General features: G+C 46.2%; 1 long non-coding RNA gene across 1 annotated transcript; it reads right to left on the bottom strand.

Moving 5' to 3' along the window:
* Nucleotides 1-22,979: 22,979 nt before the first annotated feature.
* On the bottom strand, nt 22,980-25,788 carry LOC144152046 (uncharacterized). The gene is made up of 4 exons (XR_013319036.1): nt 25,574-25,788; nt 25,248-25,384; nt 25,038-25,160; nt 22,980-24,546 (listed from the first exon to the last, which is right to left on the bottom strand). It is a non-coding gene; the product is annotated as an uncharacterized LOC144152046 (long non-coding RNA).
* Nucleotides 25,789-26,373: the final 585 nt, after the last annotated feature.

The raw sequence follows: 26,373 nt of genomic DNA, 5'->3' as shown, positions 1-26,373 counted from the left end.
TTTCCGCCGCCGTCATACAGTTCGGGCCTGCGGGTCACCGCTTTTCGTTTCTTCTTGCGCCGAAGTTGCGTTATTGCCGTTGTTTGGACTTGTGTGGCTGGCACCGGCGATGATTTCGGTAGCGCTGTCTTCGTGCGGATATGCCACCGCCGAATTCACCCGGAAAAAGAACGGGTGGTGACCATCGACGCGAAAAAGAATCACAGGGCAACGCCGCGATGAGCTCATCATAAGGCAAGAAAACATGTTTGTTAACCAGTTGTGCCCTAAGAAGCAGACTGGTACACATGCACGAAATGTTTTTGAGATGGGGATAAACTGGCGCATAAACTGTGCGTCCGGTACGAGCGCAGAGAGTAGACGGAGAAGGCGGCGATGTACATTCTGAGCGAACGAGGGCGATCATGTGAATCACACCGAAACGCAAGCACATCCGAACGGGATGCGTGGCAGTATAGCGTGAAAGGCGGTTTGTTTCGGAGTTGTTGACAATGATATGCATCAATGCCTGGCGCAAACGCTGCCAGGATCGTTAAAGCGTCCCTTTCGCAGTGAGTACTTACGCATGGCTAACAATGTTGCGTTGCCTTTTGTGTTTCTTAACATCCGGTCACTGGGAAGTAATACTCCAGAATCGGCTTTACTAAACAACCTTCTTTTTTCTTTTAGTTTACATTACCGCAACATTACGATGAGTAGTAGTTTCAACCTAGATAGCCGTGTACACCGTGATCCCTTTGAGGTTCACCTTCTAAGTACGCCCAGGAGGAGGAGGCACCGCACGACTAAAGCAGGGTATAAAAATACACAGGCGCCGCTTCAGAGCCCTAACCGCAAATCGCAGTCGTTATAATAGCCTTCCAACCACCTGCAGCCCCCAATTACAACGCGCATACCTTCTCCGGTCACCCCTGAAAACGATGCGTCGGATTGCGTGAAAAGACGCAGTCAACACCCCCTACATGTAACAGGCCTGAGGAAGGCACCAACATCAAATATGTATTTCTCGCCATTGACATTTGTTGCAAAGCGGAGAACCAAGCAACGACATCGATTAAAGTATTCTCCAACCTGATGTACAACAACAGAAACGGCTGCGATGTGGACGGCCAAAGCGAATACCTTGTCGTATGGCGTACTCTTGTACGCGCCTGAAATGCGGGTGATTCGTGGTGGGAGGTCTGTGTACAGTGTAACCGCCGTTACCCGTCCGCGGTAAACATACGCCGCGCAGCATCCCGTTATCGCCACCGTCGAAAGCACACCTGGTCGCCCTGGTTTGATGCGCTGCGCGAGGGGCGGCACGCTCTCTGAGAACGGTATCGCGTTCACGAACGCGGCTTCTCAAATCGACGCGATCTACCAGTCGTGACCCGGCTCGGCAGATTGCGTGAGAGCGTCTCAGCGGCTGTACTCTGTACACTTACTGCGTGCCGTGCAAGACTACAGATATGCGAATAAGGGTCGCAACTGACATGATAGCATAGTGTGCAATGGGGAACATGAAAGTTTTCTGTCACAAGCGCGCTCGAGATTGAAGTGCGACGTACGCTCAGGGGAGTAGTTCCAGTGGTGTACGTCGGCGTTATAAGTGGCGGTACATTGGTAGCCGAAGCGGCGGAGAACATTGCAGCCAGTGGGAGTGAACTGGAGTCGCTCAGTTGATTTCAACCAAGATGATTTCACACCTCACTGGTATCTCCTGCCCTGAATCGATGCTCCTGAAATAAGGAGGTGATAATGTCAATGTTTAATTTGTTCGCTCGATTCCAGCTTTCCCTTTTCATTTTGAATTGTATAGAACTGTGACGTGTAAATATTTGTATGTGTGCTTTCATGTACGTGTAGTACATACCGCGAAAAAAAAAACGAGATGCGCAGCGCGCTCGGCGATGGACTGCGGTAGCAGTAACAAAAGGATCGAATCCTCAAAGTTGGCAATTTTATTTTTCTTTTAACAACGGAGCTGTTTAAGCTTGAACTTGTTCCAGTGGCGTTAGCAAAAGAAAATAACACAAAAAAACTGCGCCGCCTGTAAAGGGTGCACCACCGCAGATAGGGTATTATAACAGTGAAGCCGGCTTTCGCGCCTGCTCGAGTGTGAGCACAAGGAGCATACGCGCATGCGCACCCCTTTCTATTCCATTTTAAAGGTGATAACCTTACTTGGGCTACTAAAACGCAAAAAAAACGGCGCCTCTTGCACTAGTGGTGCAAGGCTGGAGAAACAGCGGAGCTGGGAGTCGATCTAGTTTCTTCCTCCTTGGTATCCGCTGTCAGTGTAGGGGATCGAACGGAATGGCCTTGTGAAATCCGGCTAAGCTTGGCCTCCCCCTAAACACTTAGCCTAGCCTAGCAAGAACACCGCAAAATTTAACAAACCATAGCAAAACCAAGCAAAACTTAGTTAAACTGGAAGTAGCTAGGTCGAACCACCGCTTTGCTGTTTCTCCAGCCTCGCACCACCAGTGCAAGCTGCGCCTTTTAGATGCGAAGCATCTCATACTCGGGGCTGTGTCCCTCCCTCCCTCGTTGTCGTTGTCGTTGTCCGCAGTCCGCACTCTACTGCGCATGCGCGTCTCTTCAGCCCCGTCAGCGTTTGGGCCGACGTCAGCGCAGTCCACTATAAAAAGAAACAGTTACGCGGAGCCCGGTTTCGATCCCGCGACTCTCTGGCCGCAACGGGAGGTACGTGGCGCTCTTCCCACCGCGCTACAAACCGAGACGGGAGCATGTGCTACGAACGCGCCTTATGTCCTTCACTCATTCAAACTACGTCAAGAAGCTACTGAAACAACGAAGGCACGCGAAGCTGAACGTCACCGGAAACGACGAACTGAAAACTAATGGGAACTTCAGTCGACCCCATGGCTGCTTCGCATACTACTCAGTGTTCCCCTACGGGAAGATGGTGTAATTTGTTTTGTTTAGTTTGATGACGTAGTTTTTCTGCCATGGCTATCTGGTGATGACGGGGCTTTTGTACATAGGCCCGAGTAATTGTTTTCGGATTAAAATTCATCCGCAGCTTCCACTCCTGTCCGTTTAAAGAAGCCTGCGGTGGCATACCGGACAGGTCTAAGTTAAACGGCATCAGTTTGTAGGAGAAAAAAAATCGTTGCCTGGGAGATAACAGTGGTAGAAGTTTATTACTTCGAAATTGACGACCGTATACAGTGTAGTATGCATGAGTTTCTGCAGAATCGATGGAACTAACCAAACGATACCTCACAATACGGCACCATTCACGTTTCTGCTCAACTAGACTCCGGCCAGTCAAGCCTAACGGGGCGAGGGAAATAAGTTTTAAAATCGTGCGCCAGCCTCCACGTATGCGTTAGTCCAGCACAGTTGAGGTATGCCTGGCGCGCGCGCGCGCAGTCAGACAGATTTCCCAGAATCGAGCGCATTAATCTTCTCTCGAAGCGTTACTGCTGGCGCACGTAAAAACAATCTCCGCACGAGAGAGAACAAGTAAATTGCCATCCAGGGGCCACCGGCCGATTTATAGATTCGGCGAGAAAAGGTTACATCGTCGGAATGGTGCTATACGCGCAACGCTCCCGAGTCAAAAGTTTAAAGGGAGCAGCCGGCGAGGCATAACGTTCTCCGCGATTTGGATTATTGTTCTCTGTTGGCGTATTCAAAACCGTGGCTGGTGCCTGAAGAGGGAATGAATAAAGTGCGTTAAATCTGTAATCGGCGAAAGGAATAAAGGGAACACCGAGATCAGCACCCATCCGTCGGAAATAGCGAGCTCCGTTTCTTTCTTTTTTTTTTTTCCGTTCCCCAACTTCTTTTTACTTCTCTTTTGTTTTTTTCTCGACTGAAACGTCATTAACGAAATCGATGGGTCAAAACGACGTGATAAAACTTCCATCCTTTTTTTTTAATTCTTTTGAGCCACGTCGACATCGTTTTTGTCGTTGATTTCTTTTTTCTTTACTTTTGACCGGTCGGCACATTTAGGGCTCGCGAAATGAAGAACAAAATGGTGATACCTCATTGAGATTCGACTTAATTTGCATAGACTATAATGACGTAAATTAGGCAGCGTTAGCAGAAAGAAGCACGGCGTATGAGAAGTCCAGTTCCGCGCAGGTAGGTTAGAAACACGGACAACCAATATTTGTAATTATCGTTCGAGCGAGACTTCTAAACACGATGATAAAGAATTTGTGTGCTCGTTTTTGCTCTATGTAAAACGGAGCGAATTATCGTAGTTATATTTCAGAAAAGACATCGTTACTTTCTCATTAAATGTAGAAATTTCGTGACAAGAACTCTGAGCATACCTAAGCGCTTCACTTGAGTTCTGAATGCGCAAGCATTAATGTTTCGTCATTTGGGTCTTCCCAAGTCCGTTTCTTATTAGACTCGCAATAATTCAAACTCTGATAATTCAGGATTTGGGTTAATTAAAACGAAATTCAAATTTTTGGTTGGCCGGCTATTCTTTCAGTGTATTTAAAAGCCGCTGAATTCACACTCCCTGATGCGGTTAAATTGTGCTTTTTTGCGTGCCATACCGAAAAATATCTACTGCTATCCCGCAACTATTTTAAAATGTGCGCGCTTATATAATCATCGCAGTCGAAAAATGAAAAATAGCGCCTCAAGCCTTCAAGAAAAAAGGCTTTGCTAGTAAACAAACATTCGAAACGATGCACAAAAAGGTACACCATGATGCTTCTCAACTTTCTTGCCTTATTTACCGTTTCAAACGAACAGTCCTCAGAACACGTCTGAACATTTTTGACAGCAGCAGAAAACTCTGAGAATGAACTAGCTGCCCTTACCGGCATAGAGAGCTTTCTGTTGAAGGCCCATATGTACTCTTACGGGGTGGTGAGTTGGGCTAGTTAGTGCACTCGCATTTTGGGGATCAGCGAGAAATAACAGGGATACAGCTAAGAAAGAAGGGAACAGGACACGCTGTCCTGTTCACTTCTTTCTTAATTGTGTCCCTATTACTTCGCGCTATTACCCAAGATGATATAGCAAAGAAGCAGTTGACCATTCACGATATCTTTAAAAGGTGTGGTCGGCAGTAAATGGTCATCAAATGTGTGCACCTTACGCCGCTGCTTTCGGTTTATTTTGTGCTGTCATGGTTTAAAAACGCTTAAAAATTTAAAAAATGAGATTAAAATCAATGCTAATTATATTGTGCCCGGTCACCTTGCCCAGAGTCATATATATGAGAACTTCTGATTATTCAAACTTCTGATAATTCAAACAACATCCTGGGGTCCCTTCGAGTTTGAGCTATCGCGGGTCTACTGTATTTTTTTTTTTTTGCGGAATAATGTGTTTATGATTCGAAGGTCTACGGCGAAGCCAACCAGCATTTCCCCGCGGCTGCTTTCAGAGCAAAGACCGAATTTCCCCACCGCAAGAGCTCCCCCACCTGCTGTGCCCGCATTGTTTGCCTTAAAGTCGCCCATGATGATAGAGTATGGAGTAAGGGAAAGAATAAAGATTCTAAAGGGGAAGACGCTTAACCTGCTCTCCGTAGGAAGAAAAGTGAAAGAATTCAGATTGCTACTTGAGAACGAATCCTCCGAGTTGTCTAATCAAGACAGCGATGTGGAGACTGTCAACAATCATTTCCCGAATGGGGTCATTCAGTTAGCACTATAGCCATAGGAGGGAAACGGCCCCGATGCGACTCGAAGTTATCACAGAAAACTTAGGACCTTGTTTAAAAGCGCCAACAAATGTTTCTCTAGTGCGAGGGACGGACTAGAATTGGCCGAGTTGTCCACATTGGTCAAACAAATTAAGACTGCCGACATCCGTGCATTAAACGTTGCAACTGTTGAAGCAACATTGGCATGCGGAGGAAGTTTGAAAGCGACTAGGGGGAAACTAGCTATTGGAAAAAATTATAATGAATGCACTCCGGGATAAGAACGACAAAAAAAAAGCAATATGGATGATGCACTAAAAATAGCCGAGTGATATAATGCAAACCTCCACACTTCTGACCCTGACTCGGAGACAAGATTTGCGGTAACGTTTTGCGACGATACGCCACACGTAGCTGCAGCCGATGAACCAAAGATGTAGTGTTGTAGTACCGTATTTACTCGATTCTAAGTACCCCTTTCTTCCAAGATCGCAGTGCCCAAAGTGAGGGGGAGTCCTTAAATTCATAAAATCTAAAATGATCCCCCCCCCCCCCCTCACATACACAGACACTTTTCGCGGCAGTAGCAAGATGAGACAGGCGCAAGGAATAATGTCCTGTGCAGCAAAGATTTTAAAAAGTAGGACCACACAGTCAACTCACGGCTGACGTCCGATACTCAGCCCCTCTCACTGGCACTCGAGTGTGTATCCCCGCTTGTACCGCGGCTCTCAGTATCCCATAGCAGGTTGTCTTTTGTTCGTCAAACATTTTTTTTTAAATGACACACCTGCCGAGAAAGGCCCAGGAACAGAGCGAGAAAGCGTGGCCGGCGGCCTGGGCTGTATTAACTCTTAAGGGATGTGTGCTCCTGGGCAAGGCGTCCTTCATATATCAGAAAAGGAAGTGCTTAGATTCGCACGTGAACTTTTTTCACATTTTTTTTTTATTTCTGAAGGTAAAGGGGGAGGTGGGGAGCTTAGAAACGGGGGCTGCTTAGAATCGCGAAAATACGGTATATTTGCTGCACCAAAATACGTTTCTGTCCGCCCCTACCGCGAATCTTTTCTCTTTGCCCTAAAATGCAAACTCATATAATGCACAGTGGTGAAATCGCGCAGTGTCAGGTTCTTAACGTTATTGCTGGTAACTCCGCACTGAAGCTCAGCTGCTGAAACTGGAGAAATCTAAACACGGCATTGTGTACTCAAATCTCCCCCTTCCTCCCCTTCCTTTGTTTTGTCCCTAGGTTCCAAAGCAACGTCACCGTACTAAAATCGTAGTGACAGGCGCCTCCGCTTTATAACCGCGATAATTAGTTCCACAGCTCCCCGTTGATTTTGCAACTGACAATTATTTTCCATACTTGGATAATGAAATGCATGTGCCGCCTGGGGCTGCGTGTTATTCTGGCCGGGAGGCCCCATCAATTTTCGTTTCAACGAAGAACGAACTACTGAACATTCCGAAGGGCCGGGCTAACATTTTACAAAAAAGCTATGCAAGACAGAGCGGGCTTTTACGTTCGTCGCGTGTATATTTGCTTCGCCAAACCGAAATGAGCTTCATTAATAAGAGAGCACTGCCTAGGAATCCTGTACGCGAGATGCAGGAAAAATATAGCGGATTAATAATATTCTCCCCCCACTGCGATGCACAGTCGAAAGGGCGAGAAAACCAAACTGCTGAACAAGAAACACCGCGATGAAAAGAAAGTCATCGGCAATATCGTGGCACACCGAACAGCGCCTTGGCGTGGCGGAACTTCAAGCGCGCTTCTAAATAAGGAAAAAGGGAGAAGGGTGCTGTGCCACGGAAGAAGGAACGCGCTAAGAATGAGAAGAGGAAGAAGAAGAACAAGGAGTAGGATGAGGAGGAGGACAAAACGGCGAACGGCCGAAGAAGCGTTCCTCGGATTTTTTATCCTTCTTCTCCACAGCTTCCACGATGGCCCATCCGTGGTATTTTGAATTCGTACAACCATGCCGAGATTTCATTTCACACACTATCGCTTTCGTAAGGTCGCCATCGCTTCCAGAAAAGAGGAGTGGGTAGAGAGAGGAAGGTTGGGACAGGAAGGGGGCATTTCCCGCTCTTCCGAACTCATTTAAACAGTTTTCCTATGTACGACAACCGCCCTCCACTCTCCCCCCACTCCCCTTTCACCCTCTCCCATTTCATCGTGTACATACTCGTGGCAGGGGGTACAAAGACAAAGCTTCTCGATTTTGTCGTAATTAGTCGTCAGATCGTGCACGCCTGCGCCGTGATAATGGGCCGAACTCGAAAAAGTGGGATCGCCGCACTGCTTAAGCATACTATGGGTTTAGGAAAGAAATAGAGGGCAAGAAGGAACATTTAAGGCCTCTTGTTACCTCAGTGGTGATGGCGAAGATCGCCATCCTCTGCTCGCCTGTTCTTAATGCCTTTTAAAAGTTTCGGAAGACCAAGGGGCGCCGTCGGCACAGCCGGAAAATGGCGCCCTTCACGTTAAAAGATATGGAAAGAAAATACGACAAAAAAAGGAGAACCGTTTCTAAAAGAAAACAAACGAACAGATATAGTTTGAGAGCGCAGAAAACGAGTTTTGAAAATCGTCCGCATGCCCATCGTCTGTGTACGTATGAATACGTGCGTTCTTAATGAATAAAAACGACGCGGCAAAGGGAGCCTCTGTGTTGGCGGAGACGAGAACGGCTGTAACTTTCCCGTATTCGCCCGCGTTCGCGGAATTATTTTTCCTTCTCGAGCACCGCTTCCTTTTGAAACAAAAGGACGGATGATTTTGCCTGGAGGAAGGGGTGTGAGGGGAGCGATAAGCATTACGCGCGCTGGCAGAGCGCGTGCGATAGTTTTTGTTAGGGGCCTCCACCGAGAGAGCCCCTCAACATGCGTGCGTGTGTATGGAAATGCGCCTGCGTGTCTGTCTGCGTGTTCATTTAGATATTTACCTGCTGCATTTTTGCTCCCAGAATTGACAAGCATTTGCGTTTATTGTGGCCATCTTTCCTTTTTACATAATTACGCTTCCCAGCAAACGACGGAACTTGCTTCGGTATTTGCAACCAAGTAAAGCTGTAGTCTGGGTTAGATCACTATTTGCAACCATCTGCTATACTTGATGGCCTACGTCCATATAGCTTTGGATAATGAAGTCGAGAAGTAATCGTCATATTTGATCAATAACCTCGGGATAGCACAGAGGTTTGACATAGGTGGCGAGGCAGTGGAAGTGGTAAGCGAATATATCTACTTAGGACAAGTTGTGACCCCGGATCCCTGCCATTAGGAAGAGATAATTAGAAGGATCAGAATGGGGTGGAGTGCATACGGCAGACATTCTCAGATAATGAATAGCAGCCTACCATTGTCGCTGAAGATGTATGACAGCTGCATCTTACCGGTACTCACCTACGGGGCAGAAACTTGGAGGCTCACTAAGAGGGTTCAACTTACATTGAGAACGACTCAGGGGGCAATGGAGCGGAAAATGATAGGTGTAACATTTAAGGGACAAGAAGAGAACGGAGTTGGTCAGGGAACAAACGCGTGTTAAGGACATACTAGTAGAAATTAAGAAGAAAAAATGGACGTGGGCAGGGCATGTAATGCGAAGGCAAGATAACCGTTGGTCATTAAGGATAACAGAGTGGATCCTAGAGAATGCAAGCGTAGCAGGGGGCGGCAGAAAGTTAGATGGGCGGATGAGATCAAGAAGTTTGCGGGCATAAATTGGTCACAGTTGGCACAGGACCGGGGTAATTGGAGAATAATGGAGAGGCCTTTGCCCTGCAGTGGGCGTTGATAGGCTGGTGACGATGATGACTGGGCGGCAGCCTTCACGACCATCACGAAGGTTTAGTCCACGATTGCAGCCGATTGGCTTCTTCTTCGCTTTCGCAACGACCTTTACTCCATCATTGTTGCAATAAGTGTGATCTTCCTTCAAGTGATAAACATTGGACATCATTTTGGAGCTGCGTACGCAATGGCGCGTCTTTCTCGTTCCGAGCGAGTGTTGCCACAGATACGGCGAACACTGGAGTTTTCTTTTTGCCAATCTTGGTCAATCTCCTGAAGTGGGTATACTTGGCTTGACGAATGTGCGCAGGGGACGCTGGACGGTCGCCGCGAGGCACGCACACACGAGCGCTCGGAATTTTCTTGGTTTTTTAGCTACCAGGTGGTCGCCGCAATCTTGGCCAGTCCCCCTAAGTGGGTATGCTTGGCTTGACGAATGTGCGCAGGGGACGCTGGACGGTCGCCGCGAGGCACGCACACACGAGCGCTCGGAATTTTCTTGGTATTGTTGACTGCCCGGAGGTCGCCGCGAGGTCCGCGCATACGTGCGCGCGCTCGGCAATTCTTTGGTAGTTTTAACTGAGGACACGGAAAATTACGATTTGCTAAACATATTCGCTGTTAATAGGAGCGACGCACAAATTGACGCGAGGCCTTATGCCAAAATCGTGATGCCTTTCATATTACCATTTCTGGATCTCCGAGTCACATTATCTTCAATTGTGCACATAATCGCGCATCTGCAAGTTTCCTTGGTTATACGCAAAGTTAATAGCCTAGGCTCCATTTTTTTTAATATGGATTGATGTCGCGACCGAATTGCCATGCATGAACTCCCAAGCCCTATCCTTCAGCTCTCTCTCTCTCACTCTCTCTCTCTCTCTCTCTCTCTCTGTATATATATATATATATATATATATATATATATTTATATATATATATATATTAATATATAAGGTTAGTAGAGCCCGGATTCCTCTCCCTGAAACGTCAGTAAACTTATTTCTATTTTCTACGTCTTTCTCGTTTGTCTCTGTCTCTACTAACCTTATTTTTTCGCGCTCTGTGTGAGTTTTTATCTTCTCAGACTATATATATATATATATGGTAGACGCACGATTTAAAACAAAAAACACTGTTTTTGTTTTTAATCGTGCGTCTACCATTTTCTCAACATTATATATATATATATATATATATATATATATATATATATATATATATATATATATATATATATATATATATATATATATATATATATATATATATATTGTAAGCGCTGGTTAGTGCCCCAACACAAGAGGAATGTGCGTCCGGACAATCCCCCGGTAGTTGTACACAAACGGTATGTACGAAGTACTAGCAGAAGGGTATGCGCGAGTGGACTCGTACTCTGGAGGCCTGTCTTCCACATGCAATCATGCTTCATCATCGTCATCAGTTGTCTATCATCATCACCGCCCGTCTTGGTTGTTCTCTGGGGCTCGCTACCTGTCTCGTAGGACAAGGCTCGCCTAATAAAGACGTTCCCCAAGACTACTGGTGCGCGCCTTACATATATATATATATATATATATATATATATATATATATATATATATATATATTGAGAAAATGGTAGACGCAAGATTAAAAACAAAAACAGTGGTTTTTGTTTTTAATCGTGCGTCTACCATTTCCTCAACTATTTCTGCGGGCTCCTCGAGAAGTTTCTTTTACTGCCTATATTTATATATGAAATTAGATTAGGAAATGAAGAGCTCGTTGAATTAAGACATAAATAAAGCTTGGCAGAGCCTACACACACACACACACACACACACACACACACACACACACACACATGCACGCCCATACACACACACATATATATATAAATATATATAGCGAATCAGAATAGGAAATGACGGGCTCGTTGAAAATAAGACTTATTTCTGTTCCTATTTCTGTCTTATATATATATATATATATATATATATATATATATTGAAATGGGGTTTATTGGCAAGGGTTGCTGTGTAGGCGAAAGACGAGGAGGGCACAGGCCGAGCACCGTCCGAGCACAGTCGACGCTTGGAGGAAGCAGAGCGAGAGAGACCCCGTCGCTCCAGGCGATGGCGGTGCGGCTTCCATATTCGGCTTCTGCTACCGACGACGATAAAGTGGCGCACATCTCCCGCAGGGGATTGGTGACGGTCTTGATTCTTCCGGTGAACGTTGCCAATCTTCTGCATTACAATCACCCCCGGGCGAAAAGGGTAGCCATCCTGGCGACTCACGGCGCTGGCGAAACAAGTGGATCGTAATAGGGTTTTAGACGTTCAACATGCACTGTTTCCCGACCACGGCGTCGGAGATCCTGGGAAGGTGTTAAGGGCTCGACAACATAATTGACTGGGGAAGTCTGTTCGATGACGCGGTAAGGGCCTTGATAGTTTGAGAGGAATTTCGAGGAGAGACCAGGAGTCCGAGTGGGTACCCAGAGCCATACACGAGAATCAGGAACGAAGCTCGGCACGGGCTTGCCATCAGTGTGAGATTTTTGGCGGCCCTGTTCTTCCGTGGTAAAAGAACGAGCAAGTTGCCGGCATTCTTCTGCACGCTTGGCGGCCTCCGAGACCGGAGCACACTCAGATGGATCGGGACGATACGGCAGAATGGTGTCCAACATACACGATGGCTCACGCCCGTATAAAAGGAAAAATGGAGAGAACCCAGTCGTGACTTGAGTGGCGGTGTTATAAGCGTACGTCACGTATGGAAGCACCAGGTCCCAATTTCTATGATCGGACGCCACGTACTTAGACAACATATCTCCAAGGGTGCGGTTAAAGCGCTCTGTTAGACCGTTTGTCTGCGGGTGGTAAGCTGTGGTCATGCGATGGATGACATGGCATTCTTTGAGAAGCGCCGAAATGACGTCAGACAGGAAGACACGTCCCCGGTCACTGAGCAGTTCTTTAGGGGCACCGTGACGAAGTATAAATCGACGCAAGAGAAACGAGGCAACGTCACGTGCCGTGGCAGTTGGCAGAGCAGCGGTCTCTGCATACCGCGTGTTAAGTGGTCAATGGCCACTATAGCCCAGCGGTTTCCGGCGGCTGTGCAAGGTAATGAGCCGTACAAGTCAATGCCAACACGGTCAAATGGCTTGGCCGGGCAAGGCAGCGGTTGCAAAGGACCGCTCAGATGGGGCACCGGCGCCTTTCGTCGTTGGCAGTCTTGGCAGGACCGAACGTATTTGAGCACAAAGCTGTACATCCCACGCCAAAAGTAACGAATGCGCAAACGTTGATAAGTTTTGAGCAGGCCGGCATGACCGCACGTGGGATCGGAATGAAAAGAGGCGCACACATCGGATCGCAAATGTTGAGGGATGACAAGTAACCATTTGCGGCCGTCGGCGTGATAGTTGCGGCGATAAAGCAGCCCATCGCGTACCGCAAAGTGTGATGCTTGCCTACGCAGAGCCCGAGTCGTAGCGGCCCTGGAAGGATCGGATAGGCAGCTGATGAGGGAAGCGATCCAGGGATCCTTCCGTTGCTCGGCTGCCATATCAGTCACCGAAAGGCCAGCAGATCACCGGACGGCTTCGGAAGGTCAGAAGAAACTGGTGAACGTGACAGAGCGTCGGCATCAGAATGCTTCTGACCGGACCTGTATATGACACGGATGTCGTATTCTTGTAGGCGAAGCGCCCATCGCCCAAGACGACCTGCCGGATCCTTTAACGACGCCAACCAGCAAAGCGCGTGGTGGTCAGTGACCACATCAAATGGGCGGCCGTACAGATATGGTCGAAACTTAGCAAGCGCCCAGATGATGGCCAAGCACTCCTTTTCGGTTACCGAATAATTCGCTTCAGCTTTCGTCAACGTGCGGCTCGCATAGGCAACGACATATTCGTCAACGCCAGGTCTTCGTTGGCAAAGCACGGCCCCAAGGCCAACTCCACTGGCGTCAGTGTGAACTTCAGTAGGCGCTGTAGGATCGAAGTGGCGGAGTACAGGTGGAGAGGTCAGTAGACAACGCAGAGTCTCAAACGCGTGGTCGCAAGCTGGGGACCAGTCAGGACTGCTGACCTACCTTTCTGCATTTCCTCAACGAGCCCCCTCATTTCCTTACTATATATATATATATATATATATATATATATATATATATATATATATATTTGTGTGTGTGTGTGTGTGTGTGTGTGTGTGTGTGTGTATCACATTACTGATACGTAACTCTTTCTTGTTGACGAAGCAGCATAATTCAGTCAAAGCTTCACAATACAGCTATCACTAAAATTCTCAGAGCTGCAACTTAAATAATAAAGGATATCTAAATTAAAATAAATTATTGAGACTTTTAATTCTAAATATGTATTTAAAGTCGATACCCGTCCATTTATGTATCAATTCGTCCTTTCGCTTTTCAGTCTTGCAAATTCTATGACTTCTATCTCGCCCTGGACTCTTTTTCGCTGCATTTGATCATCCCTTCATTTTAGCATCTATCAATGCTAGATCCCGTTTCTCTTTCATTACATTTTTTTTTTCATCGTGCTTTCTCAGATCAACATGCAGCTGCGCCAACAAACACGATTACAAACGCAATCAGGGCGGAATCGCACCGGTTTCGTCGTATTTATCCCACTCGTCGGCGCTGACGACAGGCTTCGAACAACAACAACTGAGGCGAAATAAAACATCGCGCCGCGCAGGCACGTCTCGTGTTTGCCCTCCTCTCTCGGAATTCCATCGCGCGGAAACAAAAAGGCGAGTGCGTTCAGGTTGACTCGACCCTCCACCGCCCGCACGCAGCCAGCGACACAAACGCACGCACACGAAGATTCGCTGGCATAGACAAGCACATAGACAAACACGCACCGGAGAACGGTCGTCATCGTCGTCGTCGCATTCGTGCTCGTACGAGTGTTGAACCTCGGCAAACACAGATCTCCGGGCGAGGCAGAATTAATTACGGCGCCCGCGGCTTTCGAGTGCCTTCTCGTAGAGCGTTTTCCCGTAGCCGCCGGAGCAGTGGAAGAGTACGGTCTCATCTATTTCGCCATGGAGGAAGTATTTCGCCACCTTCCCCGTTGTGGTCGACGCTCGAGACGTTAGCTACCCGCGGAGTTCTGCGGGCGCCATTAAGTCGAGGCAAATTTATTCGTCGCGGCGTTTGCTCCGTTGCAAGGAACCCCTGAAAGTGGTAGATATGACCTGCGTTCGCTACGGGTAAGAACTTGCAGCTCGTAACAAATAGGGCGTCGGAGAGTTTCTTCACTAATCCCATTCGACTTGTGGAAACCAGCGTACGACGAATGAAGGTTCGCTCAGGTTTGCATGCATAACGGAATGAACGCTACTAACTTCGAGCTTCCGCTAAGCTTTTTTTGAAAATTTATTGTAAGGGGTAACTATTAAGCGTCGGCACAACAGATTTCGAAGTGCTCCGATCGACAGCTCTCCTTTACGTCGGTGAACTTCAGACGCCTACCCTCACGCAAGCGAAAAGCGGTGTGCGAGAGCGTGACGGGAAAGAACCGCAGCAAGTTAAAAGTATAGGAATATCGTGTGTGTTGGGAGGTGGTGCGACATAGCGTGAAAAGGAGATTTTTCTTGTATCCGAATAGTGGCTGTGGAAAGCTGTGCGGAAGCACAAACTTCGGTGGCTGGCCCCCATTCCTCTTCCCTGCCTGACTCTGTGGCACTCGATAGTGAATGCGGGGATGGGGAAGCCACTGGCCCACACATAGCTCAAACCAGCCATTACGCATCCAAGTCCTTACAGTCGTCACACTACTGCTAACCTAACAATATTTTGAGGTGATGAGGAATTGAGAGTGCTCTATACTCAAATACGTCGGGATCTTGCCCTTCGTGCAAAGTCGAGAACCAGTGAGGTGATCCCGGCCGTAGTTGCGAAGTGAATAGAGGTGTGCAAATAACCGCAACCTAGTGAATCGTGTTTGGTGCTCAAATTGATTCTCAGCGCACCACTACACTTCGAAGTACTATTCTAGGTAGTCAAGTGTTCCATTGTATTGATGACACAATCAAAGGTTGTCTTCGCTCCATGCGACATTAAAGGCCAACTGCAACGAAATTTTCGGCTCCGTAAATGCACTATTTTCCGGTAGTATAACCTTAAAAGTTGCTACCTGCAAAATTTGGAGGCCCAAATGTGCTTCGCTGCATCGTAAACGAAGATCAAAAACGCTCTTTTCAAACCGAAACTGGAAAAAAAGGGCGACCATTATGGACGGCCGGAAGTGACGTTACACTCAGGAATCGAGTGGGCGCAGCCGGCGGATTTTCCCACAGCTGCCTGTGAGAAGACGGCGCGCATTCGATGTGTTTCGGGTCGTCTGTTGCTTTAGACATTTAAAACATGCGCGAAAAGGGGTTGGGAAGTTCGTGCAACCATTATTACTTCGTTGTGAGCTGCTGAGGCGTGTCTGTAGTTGTTCGGTAAAACGAAAACTCAGGCATCGCGAGACGTCGTGGCGAAGCTGGGTGCACAAAAGGCAGAGGCAGTGGTTTAGCGCTAGATGGGCGCCGGCACAGCTAATATGCCCTGTGCCGATCGAACCACCCTGTGTTTGTGAGAGAAAAGAAAAAAAATAGCTACCGTGGGAGGGAAGTGTAGAAACATGCCGGCTAGGGTGTAGGTTTCAGCGCATGTTGTGAAAGTTGAAATCCAGAATTTTATTATTTTTGTTTACGCGGGCAGTTTTGTTCCTGTTGCAGGGTGCCCGCGCCATATCTTTAGATAATGATGCCATGCAGGGACGAAAGCACTGCAGTGTGTTCACTCGTGAAGCAGTGACCTTCCCCGAGGCTCAGTACTGCGAAATGTGGCCTCGTTTTTTGTTTTTCTAACTGGCGAAAGAAATTTTGCCAGCAGCGGCTAGTAATTATTTGTTTTTTGACGAAGTTTGAGCTCAATCGATTCTGTGTAGTGCGCCGCGTGCTGTACTCGTCCGCGCCCCGACCGGCGCGATGAAGTGACAACAGTGTATCACCTCGCGTCGGCGCAGAGCTCTCCGATGCCGTCGGCGTACTCGCGCTCTCGAAAAGTCGACCGGCCGATCGCGCAGTGGGCCGCACAGCTAGCTGCCGTACTCGTTCACGCCAAGACCGGCCGCGACAACAGCGTATTGTATCGAGCCGGCCGTTCTGCTCGTAGAGACGCCCGGCCGCGAGCTTGCAGCGCGCCGCACAGCCGCCGTAGTCGTTCGCGCGCCGACGCACCGAGCGGCCGCGACAACAGCGTATCGTCTCGCGTCGGCCGTTCAACGTATTGCGCACTCGTAAAGATGCCCGGCCGCGAGCTTGAAGTGCGCCGCAAAGCTGCCGTAGTCGTTCGACCGCCGCCGCACCGACCAGCCGCGCCAACAGCGTATCGCCTCACGTAGGCCGTACACGCGTTTCGCGTGCTCATCGAGTCGACCGAGAGCCTGCTGCCACCGTCGCGACCACGAAATCGGTCGCTGTGCTACTGCCGTATTTGCTCTTTATGTATCGGCAACGCAGAGTTTCTTCAGTTTCTCGCATTACGGAAACCAATTATTCATGCAAGAGGCACGAAATTGCCACGAATTACACTGCTCAGTCACGTGAGGCAGCACGTAAAAGGGCTACAGAGGAGAGGCGACGGCCGCACGGGAGTCCTGACTGGCACGTCACATCCGGAAGTCTGCCGCAGTGGCAACTAGTTGCGGCGACACTCCGCTAGGTGCTGCGTCGGCTGAAGTGGCGTGTTTTCGAACGATTTTAATAAAAAAACTGCGCGTTTGTGGAGTTTAAAATTGGGTCACATGGGACTTTAGAGGTGCATACCACACATTGAAGCACAATTTAGGGCAGGTAAATTTTCGTTGCAATTGGCCTTTAAGGATTCTATCTTCACCGCACAGTCAGCGTTTCCTGTTCGGTTTCCTGAAAAACTTTGCAGTTATACAAAGAAGCCTAACGAAAAAATAGGCCTTGTTTGGTTATGATGAATGAATGTTCACCAATGGTGTTAGTAAATGCCGTACGATGGCGCTGCTGTTGCACGATAACCGGCGACGACATTTTAGGAGCACGTATTTATCCCCTCGCGTAATTGCTATTTCTAGAATTAGCATGCTCAAATTATTCGTGTTCGCTTCAGTACGCCTGTAAAACGTTTCTAAGTCGAAGGCCACAATGAATTTACTAGGTCCCCCTTTTTGTCAGCTAGAGCCACCAAGCCATCGTGGATCACCTCGCATTCCTAGAGCCCGGGTTCGATTCCCGCCGTAGACCTAAATTTCGCCAATTTTCTTTTCAACTCAATTACTTCGATTTGCTTACAGGAGCATAATTTCTTGATACACTTGGTACAATCCCTGATACAATCGGGGCATTTTTTAAAGCGAAGCTTTCCACGCCTCACTGATGGAATTCGATGTCGCTGCATTCGATGTCGGCAATTGGCAAGGATGAAGTTCTTATTTTTATTGTCAAAAAATAGATTAAACATAAACACAACAAAATACTTAACGCCACGCCGCGGACGAAACCTGAGAGGTATAAACGATTACTCATACGAAGTGCCGCAACAACGTGTCAATGTATATGCGAATTCGTTTTTTCCAAAAACAATTCGTCAGTGGAATGCTTTGCCATTACCACTGGTGAATTGTGATTCACTGGATAAATTTGAGGAAGGGCTCAAAGATTTTTTTCTGTAAGCATGGTCTACTATTTTGATTTATTGTAATTTGTTTGTGTGCTTACGACTGCACTGTTTTTTCTTTAACCTCAATGTCGGTGTTTCCAATGTATGCCATGTAACATCTCAAGATTGATGTGTTGATTATGATTTGAATGTATTGATGTTTGACATTCTTAGTATGTCCCACCCCGGTAACAGCCGAAAGGCTAACAGTATTCGGAAATAAATAAATAACGTACTGCACAAAATCCAACTTTACGGATAGGGTTCCACAAAACGATGATGATGATAAGCGAATTCTCAAGGCCCATCAAGCGGCTCAAGAAAAACACCTTACCACGGGTTCCTAACGAAAGTTGAGAGAAGCGCGAAAGCTTCGTCCAATCCAAGTAAAGTGCGTCCAACCGATCGTCAGACCTTCAAAGACCCAAATCTCAAACGAACCCATGCGGCGCTTTTTCGCGCACTAAGTAAACGCGTCTACGAACGACCTAAATGTATACCGATACACGTGCTTTGTGAAATGATGGCATACTATTGTACTCCTTCCTCACGATCGATGTGTGTATTGTTCTATCGAGAGCTGTTTTTTTTATCGCAATTTTCAAGTAACCGTTTTCACACAATGGAGGAAGGCCTGGTTTCACGCACGAGCAGTGTGTCCAGAAATGTTATCGGAGCTTTTCGGTCGACCAGCCGATCTCTGGAGAAATGCACTAGGTTTTGTGACCACACGACATCGGTCTCACTAAAAAAGCTTTCGATCTAAAACGCTTCCCGTGGTCGGAATCGAACCTGGGTCTCTCGCGTTATGAACCGGAGTCTATCGGACTGCTTCGTTCCGACACGGTCGAAGCTTCGGGCTTTAACCATCTTTCTATTTGCGCTTTGGCCATTTTGTGCACTGTCTTTTGGCATCGACGATGCCGGATTTCCGGGTTAACCAATGCTTTACGCATCAATATGTTTCCCGCCACCCTGACTGCGACAAGCAGATGGGGCCTCAATAGAAAGGTTTGTCCGGTAATGTTGTGTTTACAATGAGAGGATGGAAGGAGTATTGGCCCGCAAATAAATGACACGGCCATGCTGAAAATCATATCCTAATGTACTCGCTCTCCCCATGCATCCGGTTGGTTTTCTGGCTGAATTGGTTTGGAGTTTAAGTGTGACTTGTGCGTGCTGAATGTGTCTGCATGTCATGTTGTGAGCTCGACCGATCAACATTGTCACTCGTAGGTGCACTGCCCACATCCTTATTTTAGGGTGTTAAGCAACCTTACACCCTTTTTACATCCTTACACCATTATTTAGCCAAACCACCTTTTAAAGGTGTCCGACATGGGGCAATATTTTTACACCCTTTTCGGCCGAAAAGGGTGTAAGAAGGTTCAGTGTGTATAATTAAAACTGCACCACGTTCGACCCCAAAGCCGGCTATCTGAAACAGCTGAGTCTTGCTTATTTTTCTGTGTAAGAGACAGTTTACAATCGCGGTTTAAACACATTGGATACCCCAATCGGAGGCAGGCTTGTATAAAAAAAGCATGGCCTTGCATGGAATGGACAATGTGGAAGGAGTATTGTCCCGATGTAACTGTAACATGTTCCCGAATGCCCACTGTGAAACATTTCTCCACCAAGACAACTCATATACCCGTGCTGAGGTTCTTATCAGCGCCAAGTTTACAATTAGGTTCTGAAAACATTTAAAAATGCGCGATACATTGTGCACTTTTAAATTCAGGGGTTTATACGGGCGAAATTACGAATTAAAAGAACGGCTGAAAATCTTGCGCTGATTTGACACGTGCCCTAAATTACATAGTGCTTTACCCATGCGAGGCTGGCGCATACCCGACTTTATAATATAGCTAATCCGGGCTACATTTTTGTTCTCATCGATTATTTAGTAATTACAGTTGAACACGCACGTAAGACAAACTGCTATGCCAATTTCCTTTATCAATCGTACATGGCACGTTTATCCGCTGAAGGCTAATCCTTTGATTTTCATGAAACAACTTAAATTATCCAATTTCCAAATGACAGCGCGATTTAATATTCTGCAATGTAGTCACCATTTGATCACTGTTGCGACAGCGTTACTTCAGTTATGTCGCGCGTATTACGCACAGAGTAAATTTTATCTCGCTGTAAATTTTTGGCCCTCCGCGGGCCAGAAGTCATGAAATATCTCGCACCCGCTCGGTAACGATAGCGCCCACTATGGCATTGCGCCAGCCCAGCGACTCCTAGTCTGGGCCGCACAAGGGTTTAAGCTAATTTGCATTCTTTTGCTGGCGTTTAATTTTACTCATAGACCAGTGGAGTGTCCCTACCTGCCACCCGTATCACAGAAATTACCGGGCCAATTGGAGTGCTTTCGCAGTCACTTCTTCGCGAAAGTTCGCGAAAAGTCTTCCCATTTTTAACCTCGAAAGTAATTGGTTTTGCTGCTTTCTGTGTATTTTTTATTTTGCAATAGTAATTAATCAAGGGTCCCGTTGCGGTCTGTTGACTATGAAATCCTTGTCTGTTTATTAACATGAATGTATTTTAACACCATTGAAAATAATAAAGAATTAAAAACAAATGGCTTACTGAGCGATAAAACTGGCGGCCGGCGTCTCTTAAACCTTCTATTGGCCATGGGGGGTAGCATATACATGCAGAAATATACTGGCCAAAGGTTACCACATGGGTTTCTGTAGCGGCTGATAAACTTACACTGACTGGGAAGTGTTAGGTAGCGTGCATGGCAGACAAAAACGACCTTAGAAAAATATCAGACTCCTTCAAACCTTTGAAGAAAGAAGTCCAGCGAAGCTGGAGCTCTTTTGGAATTAGCGATGGTGAACCCTAAGGACAGCGGCGCAATCTCTACGTCACGGAGAGAGAGAGAGAGAGAGAGAGAGAGAGAGAGAGAGAGAGAGAGAGAGAGGGGGGGGGGGGGGGCATTTTGAATGGGCAAGTGAGGTCAGCCAGGCTGGGCGCCCGACTTGCTACACCAAATGGGGGTGAAGGTGGGATGAAAATATATGAAAAGAACGCTCACGTAAATCTGAATACTCAAACACACAGACGCGCACCAAAAGCGCAGACACAATCAGGCGATATAGCCATTTGTCTGAGGGTTCATAGCTCACGTTCAAGCCCAGTGCTCTGGAGGAACGTTAAAAGAGCCGTTGCTGAGCCAGGGCCCAAGGAGGTGCCTCGGAGAGATCTGGGCTCACCCGGGCAGTCCCAGAGAAAGCTTAGCAGTGGTACGCTCAAGTTTGTAGCGAGGACATGCGCAAAAATGTGTTTCAGGTCCTCTCGAACTGTACAGGTAGGGCACAGAGGTGAAGAAGCCTGGCAAAGTTCAAAAAGGAAATGCTTAGTGTACGCCACATTGAGTCAGATGCGATGCAGAACAGCTTCATCTCACTTGCACAGACCGCTTCCCATCCGAAATCGGCATTATGGGTCTATTGTATGCAACGGCGGAGACAGAGACGCCGCTCAAGGTGAGGACTATACGCGACTCAGGAAAGAGGCAGCGGCAGTGGGAAGGAGTACTAAGTGGTACTGTAACCATACTCTCTCCGTAGGTGGCCATGCTTATTCGTGCAACAATCAGCGTGGGAAAGCCAGCTTTCAACGACTAAGCTTACAGCGATCCTCTTAAAGTCGGCTTCGCCTCCAAACAAAAGGATCGCGCTGATCACCAGAGGACAGGAGTACCTGGAAACATATGGGGCCCGAGAAGAGGGCACCACCCCATCAAGCGCCTAAACGGCTCTAGAATGCTCAATAAAGTTTGTTCTCTATCTCTCTCTCTCTCTCTCTAAACACAAATGCAACGATACATTTTCTCAGAGGGATAATGAGCCGTCATGTCAAAATATGAAGGCCCTAGGATTGTTTCAGTTAGGTATGAATTTTTCACAAAGGCTTTAAATTGTTGGTCTACGCTCGGTCTGACGCCGGAGACGATCCTAACTACACTCTTAATCTGGATCCACATAAGATCCACTTAGTAACTGGAACTTTTTTGCAAAAAAGTTCCACTTATATATTTGGAACCGTGTTCCACATACCCTGAAAATGTAAGTGGAACAGTGCACCACATATTTTTGCAGCTAAATTATCTGGATCGGCGTTCCAAATAAAAGTATACGGATCACTGTTCCAAATAAACGGGTAGTGTAAGTTACTGGATCACTGATCCACGTAAAATGATTATGGATTTATCCGGTGCGCCGTTCCAGGTACTTTCAGACCAGCTGTTCATATAAAACGGTGTTCCGACAGACGTTGAGAAGCTGTCTATGGGGCTCCACTTTTCCAATATATCTGCTTTCCTGTTGGTATAAACTGAGGTCATTTTCCAGGCTAGCGGATGCATTGGTATCAGAAAAAAATCGCAAGCACCATTTTAACGCAGCCTTGACATATGGCCCACAGTGATACCAACAATTGGAAAACCGCCGCAGCAGTGTGGTCCCTGACAGTTCCCAACAGTTGCCTATCGGAGCACACTTCTATATAAAAGTTGGTCTGAGATACCTGGAGCGGCACACTTTGGCTTCATCCGCCGCATCCTGTTCTGGGTTTTGGCTGCATGTAAAAGAAACAAGACTCGCATTAAAATACATACCAAACCAACTATTAGCACTGATACAATGCTTTTCAAAACACTAAGCAAATTTTATTCGCTCGTATTATTGCGTACATATGAGATACGGAGACATATCTGTTTCCACTTGGGCAGAAAATGACCAGCGTACAGGATCAAATACCAAAACGATATCAAGTGGCCAAAAAGATCTAAGTGGCATTTTCTTATTTTCGCTAATATTTACCATTCTTTTTTGCTAAAAAAACATGGGTAATAAAGATGGCTTTCAGCGCAACCGCGTCACAAACAGACTTGTACATCTACCCTCGCACTAACTCAAAAAGCATTACACAACAGTGAGCATAAAACATGATGTTTTATCACATGAAATCAGGTACCGCAAATGCGGAAGTACTCACAGCGCTTGCCATACCATGTTTACGCATCCCGGTTCCAAAATATGCAGTTTGCTATTAAATTGTAGGGAAAAGCCAAAAATACAAGCCGTACACGGTTGGATTATCACAAGACCTACAAGAGTGTAGGGAAAGAACACCGGAGCCAATACTAACAATATAACATTTGCACAGAAAAACTTACCGGAAGCATGTGGCACTATTGCACAACTACTAAAACATACACCATATATCAATATCAAGCTAACTGTAATATCAAGCTAACTGTAGCCAAAACCGACTATATACGCGCCCTGAAAAAGCCTTTCACTGAAGCCGCGTTGGTTCCCCGACAATTTGTAGCTATTTAAAATAACTTATCCAAAAAAAAGCTCATAGCACCCAGTGTGAATCTTACAAAATTTTACGAACCAGATAGCTCGGAGCATGTTACGCATTTTAAAATTTAACAAGCAGCCTAACTCTGAAGACGTTATTAATTCCCTCAAGAACAATTCAGACATCCCAAATAACCAAGCCAGGTAGCGTTGAAACATACCGGTGACCAATTTTACCAAGCGAACTTGGAAGCATTTTTTCAGCCGGAACATTTATCTGAGGTAAAATTCACAGTTGCGTGCTATACAAACCCTACTATCATGACGACAGTATGCTTGTGACCAAATCACTGCCTCTAACAAGCAAGAAATGCAACTTAGTCCAAAGTAAACAACTTTTTCAAGCCAAATATGTAAATTTCGCATTCTTCTAGGGCTTAGGTGTCAGCTAAGATACAGTACAAAAATTGATTAATAAAGCCCCAAACCGTCTGTGTAAATAATTACTCTCACGTTTGCATCCTTCAACAGCAGCACTGCCAGGGAAAAAAATTTCGGGCTGCAGTTGAAAAATAAAAACTTTACAGTGCAGTGTCATTAACTACATTAACAGAGTAACAGAGTAGCTGCAAAGACAGCCTGCGCTTTGTGCCAATAATGAAAAATTGCAAAGGAAAGCACGACTTCACTTTTGCAATTGACATGCCGCTTGCATCTACCAATCATTTGAACCACGACATATCTTTCCGAATAGGCTTCAACGTCTAACAATAATTTAAAACCCCAAGTAGAGTGACCACATCAAGTCTTTCAACAGAGCTTTCAACTTAAATACTTAAATGACACCAGGCCACTGTTAAATGGCCAAGGACTCTCTGCAAAAGTCCCAAGAACTCTCCAAAGTCGCATAAGTTTCAGGAGATTAAGATGAAATATACGGCGAGGAGGATGACCACATCTTGATGTGACAACGCAGGCGGAAAATCCATGACGTGTTTCTTGCAGACAATATTTACGCTGCCATTCTCTTCTCTCAAAATAACTGGACCTCGAGAATAACTGGACCACGTCATGTACCTTTAAGGAAGGAACAAGAACATTTTGTTAGACAATGGCTTTAAATGAGTGAGTTGCTTAGGATACCCCTTTTATAGCACACTAATTGATTGAAATATCAGCGATTTCTTGGTTTCTTTTCTGGGAATGCTGCTAACAATGTACAAAAAATATTAGCACAGACTTTCAATGGCCGTTCTCTAATTCTGGAAAGCAACCGCACTGGGCGTGGCCGTGGTGCCGTATTATCACAGCAGCAACTCTCAATGTGAAAGCAAAATGTTTGCAAAACTTAAATGCAAAATACTAGTTTTTTTTTGTCCACATGTTGCAGCATCCGAAACAGGCTGAATGTGAAGGTATTTCCCAATATTGGAGTTCACGATTTATTTTTAACAGTAAGATTTTGCTACACAGAAAACTACCACAAATTCAGTCCCGCAAAAATAAAATACCAGCTTCAGTAAATACTACCATAAATTGAGTCGCACAAAAATAAAATGCCAACTTACCCAACTAAAATTAAGATGCAGGCGTTCCTGGCAAGGCCTCTTCGGAGTGCATTTCCGGGAAAGTTTTGCCAACGTGTTCCCAAACGCTCTTACAGTCGTTTTCACCTACAGGTCAAGTTGTCACTGAAATGGTGTTCCGAAGCCATTACGTATATTGCAACTACCTAAAAAGGGACCATCAAAGTTCCAGAACTGGGAGTGCGTACTAACTTGTAGAATGCAATGATTTCATCCCGTACAATGGCTTTCATGTGTTTCCTTTTTGTGAACACACACCTTCAAGAACCAGGAAAATGGCAGTATGCATTCCTTGTTCCATTGTTTTAAGTCCCGGTCCGCCCTATTTCCTAAAAAGTAAAAACAGTATAAAAATATCGAAGCATAAATTTACGCTTCCCTCTAAGAAGGAAATACTACAAGATCTCGTACAATGCCTGATTAGTTGTGCTAAAATTTATTTTGCAGCACGAGCCCTGGTAACGTTTTCAGGCGAAACAATTTTAAATATAAAAATATTTGAACGTTTTTAGGCTCACCTGTCATTGCTCCATGCGGAGTGGTGAACGTCTGTATAATACGCAACACTCAAGCGGCACTCTTTCGTGGCTTTATGACTTCCACAATGCATTCATAATCTGCCACACTTGTCACGACGACACCTCGGCGTGCCGAAGATGTCTTCAGCCACAGTGAATGCCACAGCCATGATTTCAGAGGTATATGTAAGGAATGGAAATAATTCATTTTAATTTCTGTTCTTCAGACAAAGGAAAACAATTGTCGCAAACTACCAGTGAAGAGACAAATGTCTCCACAGTCAGCCATAGTCTGCATCTGGACAGGTTATACAGATCGAATACAGAATGTAGCAATCTGCTTTCGCAGTATATTTTCTGAGTTCAAGGAAGCACAGATATAGGTTAATGTTGGGTGCACATAGTGATGCAAGAACTTATCACCTTAGCGTTGTCGGAAATAATTTCGACTCTCGGGTTACCACCGACATTGACGGCATAAAAATGCAAGAGTGGCTTATTTCTAACGCGGTTCGTGAAGTAGCAACCACTAATTATGGATATTAGATAATTATCCTGAAGTCTCAAGTTACCACTGACATTAACAGCATAGAAACGGCAGCACACCTTCTATACACCCGCTGCGTGTTTCCACATTTCTTCCCCTCTACAAAAGAAACGTTTGTTACTGCGGTACTGCTAAGACAACAACTGTCCCTTCCATTTCTCTACACTTCAGGCAATGTAAAATAGATTATCTCAATTGGTCAAAGGAATTGGAAGAAACATAAACATGAAACATGAAAACATGGAACAGATAA

Source organism: Haemaphysalis longicornis, unplaced genomic scaffold (assembly GCF_048455015.1).
Source record: "Haemaphysalis longicornis isolate Haplotype H1 unplaced genomic scaffold, Haemaphysalis longicornis Haplotype H1 scaffold_9, whole genome shotgun sequence".
Taxonomy (NCBI): Eukaryota; Metazoa; Arthropoda; class Arachnida; order Ixodida; family Ixodidae; genus Haemaphysalis; species Haemaphysalis longicornis.
Note: the sequence above shows the minus strand (reverse complement) of the source record. Positions and strands in the feature narration are given on the sequence as shown.